We start from the raw sequence: 10433 nt of genomic DNA on the forward strand, positions 1-10433 counted from the left end.
TTAGAATCCTCAATGCTTAGAATCCTCAATGCATAGAATCCTCAACGCTTTGCATCCTCAATGCTTATCATCCTCATTACATAGCTTAGAATCCTCAATGCTTAGCATCCTCAATGTTTAGCATCCTCAATGCTTAGCATCCTCAATGCTTAGAATCCTCAATGCTTAGAATCCTCAATGCTTAGAATCCTCAATGCTTAGAATCCGCAATGCTTAGAATCCGCAATGCTTAGAATCCTGAATGCTTAGAATCCTCAATGCTTAGAAACCTCAATGCTTAGAATCCTCAATGCTTTGAATCCGCAATGCTTAGAATCCGCAATGCTTAGAATCCTCAGTGCTTAGCATCCTCAATGCTTAGCATCCTCAATGCTTAGAATCCTCAGTGCTTATAATCCTCAATGCTTAGAATCCTCAATGCTTAGAATCCGCAATGCTTTGAATCCTCAATGCTTAGCATCCTCAATGCTTAGAATCCTCAATGCCTAGCTTAGAATCCTCAATGCTTAGAATCCTCAATGCTTAGAATCCTCAATTCTTAGAATCCTCAATGCTAACAATCCTCAATGCTAAGAATCCTCAATGCTTAGCTTAGAATCCTCAATGCTTAGAATCCTCAATGCTTAGAATCCTCAATGCTTACAATCCTCAATGCCTAGCTTAGAATCCTCAATGCTTAGAATCCTCAATGCTTAGAATCCTCAATGCTTAGCTTAGAATCCTCAATGCTTAGAATCCTCAATGCTTAGAATCCTCAATGCTTAGAATCCTCAATGCTTAGAAACCTCAATGCTTAGAATCCTCAATGCTTTGCATCCTCAATGCTCAGCTTAGAAACCTCAATGCTTAGAATCCTCATTGCTTAGAATCCTCAATGCTTAGAATCCTCAATGCTTAGCATCCTCAATGCTTAGAATCGTCAATGCTTAGCATCCTCAATGCTTAGCATCCTCAATGCTTAGCTTAGAAACCTCAATGCTTAGAATCCTCAATGCTTAGAATCCTCAATGCTTAGCATCCTCAATGCTTAGAATCCTCAATGCCTAGCTTAGAATCCTCAATGCTTATAAACCTCAATGCTTAGAATCCTCAATGCTTAGAATCAACAAAGCTTACAATCCTCAATGCATAGAATCCTCAATGCTTAGCATCCTCAATGCTTAGCATCCTCATTACATAGCTTAGAATCCTCAATGCTTAGCATCGTCAATGCTTAGCATCATCAATGCTTAGCATCGTCAATGCTTAGCATCCTCAATGCTTAAAATCCTCAATGCTTAGAATCCTCAATGCTTAGAATCCTCAATGCTTAGAATCCACAATGCTTAGAAACCTCAATGCTTAGAATCCTGAATGCTTAGAATCCTCAATGCTTAGAAACCTCAATGCACAGAGTCCTTAATTCTTAGAAACCTCAATACTTCGCATCCTCAGTGCTTAGCTTAGAATCCTCACTGCTTAGAAAACTCAATGCTTAGAATCCTCAATGCTTAGCATCCTCAATGCTTAGAATCCTCAATGCCTAGCTTAGAATCCTCAATGCTTAGAATCCTCAATGCTTAGAATCCTCAAAGCTTAGAATCCTCAATTCTTAGAATCCTCAAAGCTAACAATCCTCAATGCTTAGAATCCTCAATGCTTAGCTTAGAATCCTCAATGCTTAGAAACCTCAATGCACAGTGTCCTTAATGCTTAGAAACCTCAATACTTCGCATCCTCATTGCTTAGCTTAGAATCCTCAATGCTTAGAATCCTCAATGCTTAGAATCCTCAAAGCTTAGCATCCTCAATGCTTAGAATCCTAAATGCCTAGCTTAGAATCCTCAATGCTTAGAATCCTCAATGCTTAGAATCCTCAATGCTTAGAATCCTCAATGCTTAGAATCCTCAATGCCTAGCTTAGAATCCTCAATGCTTAGAATCCACAATGATTAGAATCCTCAATGCTTAGCTTAGAATCCTCAATGCTTAGAATCCTCAATGCTTAGAATCCTCAATGCTTAGAATCCTCAATGCTAACAATCCTCAATGCTTAGAATCCTCAATGCTTAGCTTAGAATCCTCAATGCTTAGAATCCTCAATGCTTAGAATCCTCAATGCTTAGAATCCTCAATTCCTAGCTTAGAATCCTCAATGCTTAGAATCCTCAATGCTTAGAATCCTCAATGCTTAGCTTAGAATCCTCAATGCTTAGAATCCTCAATCCTTAGAATCCTCAATGCTTAGAAACCTCAATGCTTAGCATCCTCAATGCTTAGAATCCTCAAAGCTCAGCTTAGAAACCTCAATGCTTAGAATCCTCATTGCTTAGAATCCTCAATGCTTAGAATCCTCAATGCTTAGCATCCTCAATGCTTAGAATCGTCAATGCTTAGCATCCTCAATGCTTAGCATCCTCAATGCTTAGCTTAGAAACCTCAATGCTTAGAATCCTCAATGCTTAGAATCCTCAATGCTTAGCATCCTCAATGCTTAGAATCCTCAATGCCTAGCTTAGAATCCTCAATGCTTAGAATCCTCAATGCTTAGAATCCTCAATTCTTAGAATCCTCAATGCTAACAATCCTCAATGGTTAGAATCCTCAATGCTTAGCTCAGAATCCTCAATGCTTAGAATCCTCAATGCCTAGAATCCTCAATGCTTAGAATCCTCAATGCTTAGAATCCTCAATGCTTAGAATCCTCAATGCCTAGCTTAGAATCCTCAATGCTTAGAATCCTCAATACTTAGAATCCTCAATGCTTAGCTTAGAATCCTCAATGCTTAGAATCCTCAATGCTTCGAATCCTCAATGCTTAGAAACCTCAATGCTTATAAACCTCAATGCTTAGAATCCTCGATACTTAGAAACCTCAATGCTTAGAATCCTCAATGCTTAGAATCCTCAACGCTTAGAATCCTCAATGCATAGAATCCTCAATGCTTAGCATCCTCAATGCTTAGCATCCTCATTACATAGCTTAGAATCCTCAATGCTTAGCATCGTCAATGCTTAGCATCGTCAATGCTTAGCATCGTCAATGCTTAGCATCCTCAATGCTTAAAATCCTCAATGCTTAGAATCCTCAATGCTTAGAATCCTCAATGCTTAGAATCCTCAATGCTTAGCTTAGAAACCTCAATGCTTAGAATCCTCAATGCTTAGAATCCTCAATGCTTACAATCCTGAATGCTCAGAATCCTCAATGCTTAGAAACCTCAATGCACAGAGTCCTTAATGCTTAGAAACCTCAATACTTCGCATCCTCAGTGCTTAGCTTAGAATCCTCACTGCTTAGAAACCTCAATGCTTAGAATCCTCAATGCTTAGAATCCTCAATGCTTAGAATCCTCAATTTTTAGAATCCCCAATGCTAACAATCCTCAATGCTTAGAATCCTCAATGCTTAGCTTAGAATCCTCAATGCTTAGAAACCTCAATGCACAGAGTCCTTAATGCTTAGAAACCTCAATACTTAGCATCCTCAGTGCTTAGCTTAGAATCCTCACTGCTTAGAAACCTGAATGCTTAGAATCCTCAATGCTACGCTTAGAAACCTCAATGCTTAGCATCCTCAATTCTTAGCATCCTCAATCCTTAGCATCCTCAATGCATATCTTAGAATCCTCAAAGCTCAGGATCCTCAATGCTTAGAAACCTCAATGCACAGAGTCCTTAATGCTTAGAAACCTCAATACTTAGAATCCTCAGTGCTTAGCATCCTCAACGCGTAGAATCCCCAATGCTTAGAAACCTCAATGCTTAGCATCCTCAATCCTTAATATGCTCTATGCTTAGCTTAGAATCCTCGATGCTTAGAATCCTCAATGCTTACAAACCTCAATGCTGAGAAATTTTATTGTTTGAAACCTCATTGCTTAGCATCCCAAATGCTTACAAACCTCAATGCATAGAGGCCTTAATGCTTAGAAACCACAAAGATTAGAAAACTCAATGCTTGGCTTAGAATCCTCAATGCTTAGAATCCTCAGTGCTTAGAATCTTCAATGCTTAGCAACCTCCATGCATCGCTTAGAATCCACAATAGTTAGAATCCTCAATGCTTCGCATCCTCAATGCCTAGCTTAGAAACCTCAATGCTTAGAATCCTCACTGCTTAGAATCCTCAATGCTTAGAATCCTCAATGCTTAGAATCCTCAATGCTTAGAATCCTCAATGCACAGAGTCCTCAATGCTTAGAAACCTCAATACTTAGCATCCTCAGTGCTTAGCTTAGAATCCTCACTGCTTAGAAACCTGAATGCTTAGAATCCTCAATGATTAGAATCCTCAAAGCTAAGCTTATGAAGAGTGAGCAAAGCCTCAAAATGGTGGTAAGGTAACATTTTGCTATCGAAAGGGAAAGGGGAACTTCACAGAAACCAAGACAAAGGGTAACTGTACATTTAAAAGTGCAGGGAAAGGGGGAATTACAGACACTTAGTCAAAATAAAGCCAGAGAAGAGGGCAATAAAGATAAGAAGAAACTGTCCGGAGACCTCTGACAAGAAGGATTAGATCCCCCCCCCCCGGGCAAGATGATGCCGACATGGGAGAACAATAACAGCAGATAACACCAAGAAGAAAACAGAAGAAGAATTTCACCCCAAAACATCGGCAAGGGTCACGGGGAATGGTGTCAGGGGGAATGAGGGAATGGGGTCGCAGGGAACGGGGCCATAGGGAATGTAATGAATATGTAATCAAACTGAGGAGGAGACTATTGATTATGTATTAGCTTAACCTATATCTGTAACACACTTTTCTCTTTACGGTGTGCAAGTTTGGAGGAGCTATCCCCCTTGCACCCGGCGCTGCGCAACGCTGGAATAAACATACCTGCTTTATAACCCATCTCTGGATTATAGAGTTTGATTCCGCAAGTCACTTAGAAACCTCAATGCTTAGAATCCTCAATGCTTAGAATCCTCAATGCTTAGAATCCTCTATGCATTGCTTAGAATCCTCAATAGTTAGAATCCTCAATGCTTCGCATCCTCAATGCTTAGCATCCTCAATGCTTACCATCCTCAATGCTTAGAATCCTCAATGTTCACTGCAGGAGCAGACAAGAACCATCTATCGGCGGACCAGGTATGTGAAATGGGGGACCCGTAAGTCGTGAGGAGACGTCCTACGCAGGGCACAGTGGAGTCGGCGTGCTCCCCCCCAAGGGACGTGAGCTCACGGGTTAGGTTAGGTTGCCGGCTGGGTTAGGACTCCCTGGGGAGTGCCTACTAAGGGGCCAGTAAGTCGTACGCATGGTAAAAGAGCTATTGCTCACATTCAGGTGATTGCTAATTGGGCAGAGCTTGTCTGCTCTCTGGTACAGGGTGATTTGGGTAATCCTGGGATAATTGGTATCGTACAGCGCTGTTTATATAGGTGACCTAAGTCAACAACTAGCACCGGTGTTCTTAACATCTTTGGTTAAGCTTAACAAATGATATATTGTAATTCTGTTTGAATTGTCGTGTGAGTGTGGTGTGAGTGAGACGCAGCACAGCTGCGGGGCGAGTGCGGAGTCCCGACCCGCGGTTCCGTCCTCCCGCGAGGGAAACGGCCGGGGACGGACGAAGCGAAAGTTGTCTCCAATACTTGTTTATCTATGTTTTAATACGTGTTTATTTTGTATTATTAATTACTGGTTTTTGTAAAGTATGTGGTCATAAGTCATAACAATGCTGTTGTGTCAGAAGTGGTTTTACTTATAAAAGAATACGGTGGTTTATATTAAGTTACAATGGGAAAATCACAGAGCAAAGAGGTCCCTGCGCGCTCACCCCTGGGGTGTATACTGGCACATTGGCGAGATATCGCTGGGGAACCAGGAGGAACCCTGAGCCGAAAAAAAAAAAAATCCTGATTAAATATTGTAATCAGTGGTGGTTGATTTATAAGCTAGAGGACAGGGACAATGAACATATAGAGGAATGTCTGTGTGGAATGAGCATCAAGCCATTTATGTGATACTGTGTTCTGCCTGCGAAGAGGTGTAAGGGAGGTGGGTCAGTCAGTGCTGGCTCTGTGGCGAGAGGTGTATAACTGAACGATATGGATTGCTAAGGGAAAGTTATAAGGTAGTAAGAGTGTTTATGGAAACTGAAGAACTGTGTTGTTTGATTTGTGGGTTTTGAAGGGAATGGGACAAACTGTTTGGCTGGTATAAGAAAGTGTAGTTGTTAATGTCATACGGAAGTATTGTTGAGGGTACGTGGAAGTGTAAATGAGGGTACAAATAGTGGAATAGTGTACAGAGGAAAAAGGGTTAAAGAGAAAGTGAGTTTATCTGTGCTGGCATGAGAACAACCCCCCCGCACCGTTCCCCTGCAATCAGAACTCTCAGAGTGGGAGAGGGAGCCAGGGTCAGAGACTGCTGCTGTAAACAGCAAAGGGGAAGGTGGAGAGGACAGGGCACTGGAAGTGAGAATAGCCTTCATGTGCAGAGATCTGGGAAATCTGAAATCTGGGCAGCACTGGACGGCTCTGGAGAGGAGGTGAAATGTAATGATTAGAGTTTGGAAAGTGAGAAAGTTTGGGAAGGACAAAAGTTGAGGAAGGCAAAGATAAACAGGGATGTCAGGTCTGAAGAGAGGTGTACAATAAGAAGAAAACAAACAAACAACAACAACAACAACAAATAACAAAACAAACACCTGATTGAGAATCAGAGATGTTCAGGGAATTGAGAATAATAACAGCTGTTACTGTTGTGGTGCTAGAGTAGGGCCATAGGACCCAGGGATCCCCCACGAGGAAAGGGGGGGGAGGGAGGCTTGAGGAGCCCAGGGAGGGCTCTGCCCCGCTGGAATGAAAGCAGTGTGCAAATGCAGTGGGACACTGGTAGAGAAATCCGACCAAGCTGAGTGAGAAGGAATTGCCTCTGATTGCAGAGCTGAACAATGAGAACTTGGGAAGTTAACCCTAGCAGATACACCGATGAAACTGCAGCTAAGGAAGCAGGATAAAGTAGTTCATTTTCTGATGGATATGGGAGCTTCTTACTACCCATAGATGGTTTTGTAACATTAGTAGGTGCTACTGCCCAACAAGAAAAGGCTTACTTTTGGAATTAATTAAATATAAGCTAAGGAAACAAGTAGGAATACAGGAATTCTTGTACCTGTCAGGTTACCCTGGCAAGAAATTTAATAAAACTGGAGCTAAGGGTCAAACAATATTGGCTGATTAAGAATTGTAAGTCTGACTATTAGCACAAACTGGGAAAAACAATGTTATACCCCCAGGAGCCACAGCAATCTCAATTAAGACACACTTAGGGGTGTGGGCATCAGGGCCAAAAATTAAGCCCTAAATACAAGTTAAAAGCAAGAGCTCACCCACTCAGGGTAAAGTGGTGCCCTTTGAGGATATGTGACTGTAGAAGGACAAAAGAAATAATAGATAATTTTTTGAGTTTGAATTACTAATTGAATGGGAATCCAAGTACAAAACTCCAATTTTGCCAATTTGCTAAATTTTCAGATAGCAAGTGCTTTAGTTTGGTAGAAGACATGAGGACAAGTAATGGAATTGTTGAATGGATACACTCAGTGATGGAAAATCCATGCACTTTATCAACCAAGTTAAGGAATGAATAGGTGGAGTTTGCCTTCTGGATTTGAGGGATGTCTCTTCTGCCTGGTTTGACTAAAGGAAGCCTAAGGTTATTTGCCTTTGAATAGGAAAACCCTAATAGAGGGAGAAGAGACTCAGTTAACCTGGACAGTGTTACCCAGGGTTGTGAGAACAGCTTAATGATCTTTGAGAACTGGTCAACTCATGAGCCTGAGACCTGGGATCCTCCATCCTAGGGTGGAACTTTACTGGAGCATGTGGATGCCACAGCAACAAAAGGACTGTGTACAGTAGACTGAGAGTTTGCTGAGTTTCTTGGTTTACAGAAAGCACAAATAACTCAGAAATTACAGCTGGACTTTGGACCTTAAGGACTGCCAGGAAAGAAGCCATCTGCTAAGCCCCTGAGCTGCAAACTGCCAAGGAACTCCATACGTTCCCAGGAATGACAGGAGGGTGCTGACCATGGATACACAGCTACGGACTGATGGTAAACCTCAAACAGCTTGAAGTGGGTAAGGGATGGTGCCTGAGGGCAGTGGCTGCACTGGTGTTCAATATTCAAGAAGCCTATAAATCTACACTGGGCCAAAGGACACCAGTTTTAATATCTCATACAGTGTTTACTGTATTGGAGGCAAAAGGGGGACATTAGTTCATTGGCTCTCACCCCAAAGATTCCTGAAATACCAGGCCATCCTGGTAGAGCAAGATGATGTAGAAATAATTGTGACTAATATTGTCAACCCAGTATCTTTCCTTAGCGGAACTCCCGGAGAACCAGTATTACATGACTGCTTTGAATCAACTGAAGCTGCACATTCCAGCCGGTCAGTCGAACCTGAAGGACGAACCCTTAGAAGATGCAGAAGACACCTGGGTTACCAGCAGCTGCAGTTTTATGAGACAAGGAGACTGTAAGGCAGGACATGCAGTAACTGCTACTGACCAGGTAATCGAAGCACAACCACCAGCTGTGGGGACTTCCCCTCAGAAGGCTGAAATAACTGCCTTGACAAGAGCTTCAATCATATGGACAGATGCTAAATATGTGCCACACGCTCATAGTACCATCTGAAAAGAGCAAGGATTGCTCACACACAAGGAAAACAGCCTGATTTAAATCTACCAATGGTTATTATATGTTGTAAAAGACATCAGAAATGTAACACTGTACAGGAAACAGAAAATAAGATAATATATCAGGTGGCAGAACAGGCAGTTGAAGAGGGCTTCAATTCCAGACGGTAAACTTAAAATCTCTGAAGCCAAGTCAAAACCTGTAAAATATTCTAAAGAGAACAGGAGTCCAATTAATGATTTAGAAAGGAATAGAGCAAGTTGACAGATGGGTGCATGCCCAAATGGACATTGTTATGCCCTTTAGTATTTTATGGAAATTGGTTATAAAGGAAGATAAGAGAATATATTGGGCAAACTAACACTACAAAGTACAGTCCCAGTACCAGGAACAGGGCACAAGTGGGCCTCACGGGAGAGGGCCTTCCAGGGCAACAATGGCAAATTGATTTCACAGAACTCCCAAGAAAAGGGGGGTATTGCTGTATGAAAATTTCTGTAACCTTAGAAACAATTGAGGATGCTGCTGCAGATGCCTGATGGACAATCCAAAAGGAGGTATCCTGTTTATCCAAAGATGCATTGCAACATGGAGTAGGCAGGGATAACACCGATTGGGGAATAGTTTTCTCTGGACCATGGGATAAACTTACTAGTTGCCAAATTTAGGATGACTGAAACAGTTTTTCTTAGCCTGCGTCACCTTGCTACTCTTGGTGTGTTTTACTTGTGTTGTTATAAGGTGCCTTTTGTGTCTGCACCAAGGTACTGGAAGGGAATACGAGGTTTGGAAGAGACATGAGCTGAGACAAAAGGTAGAGAGCGGAGCCTATTTTGAGACCCATTAAGAATCTAGCAGGTAAAAGACTGCTAGATTAAAGAAAAGGGGGGAATTGAAGAGTGAGCAAAGCCTCAAAATGGTGGTAAGGTAACATTTTGCTATCGAAAGGGAAAGGGGAACTTCACAGAAACCAAGACAAAGGGTAACTGTACATTTAAAAGTGCAGGGAAAGGGGGAATTACAGACACTTAGTCAAAATAAAGCCAGAGAAGAGGGCAATAAAGATAAGAAGAAACTGTCCGGAGACCTCTGACAAGAAGGATTAGATCCCCCCCCCCCGGGCAAGATGATGCCGACATGGGAGAACAATAACAGCAGATAACACCAAGAAGATAACAGAAGAAGAATTTCACCCCAAAACATCGGCAAGGGTCACGGGGAATGGTGTCAGGGGGAATGAGGGAATGGGGTCGCAGGGAACGGGGCCATAGGGAATGTAATGAATATGTAATCAAACTGAGGAGGAGACTATTGATTATGTATTAGCTTAACCTATATCTGTAACACACTTTTCTCTTTACGGTGTGCAAGTTTGGAGGAGCTATCCCCCTTGCACCCGGCGCTGCGCAACGCTGGAATAAACATACCTGCTTTATAACCCATCTCTGGATTATAGAGTTTGATTCCGCAAGTCACTTAGAAACCTCAATGCTTAGAATCCTCAATGCTTAGAATCCTCAATGCTTAGAATCCTCTATGCATTGCTTAGAATCCTCAATAGTTAGAATCCTCAATGCTTCGCATCCTCAATGCTTAGCTTAGAAACCTCAATACTTAGAATCCTCAATGCGTAGCATCCTCAATGCTTAGCATCCTCAATGCTTAGAATCCTCAATGCTTAGCATCCTCAAAGCTTAGCATCCTCAATGCTTAGCATCCTCAATGCTTAGCATGCTCAATGCTTAGCATCCTCAATGCTTAGAATCCTCAATGCTTAGCATCCTCAATGCT

General features: G+C 42.0%; 1 long non-coding RNA gene across 1 annotated transcript; it reads right to left on the reverse strand.

Moving 5' to 3' along the window:
* Positions 1–5580: 5580 nt before the first annotated feature.
* On the reverse strand, positions 5581–10117 carry LOC146752447 (uncharacterized). Its single transcript, XR_014940644.1, has 2 exons — positions 10070–10117; positions 5581–5822 (listed from the first exon to the last, which is right to left on the reverse strand). It is a non-coding gene; the product is annotated as an uncharacterized LOC146752447 (long non-coding RNA).
* Between the last annotated feature and the right edge of the window lie 316 nt (positions 10118–10433).

The sequence above is a fragment of the Coturnix japonica genome, unplaced genomic scaffold (assembly GCF_054131305.1).
Source record: "Coturnix japonica strain WE unplaced genomic scaffold, WE-NBRP24 Scf045, whole genome shotgun sequence".
NCBI classification, from domain to species: domain Eukaryota; kingdom Metazoa; phylum Chordata; class Aves; order Galliformes; family Phasianidae; genus Coturnix; species Coturnix japonica.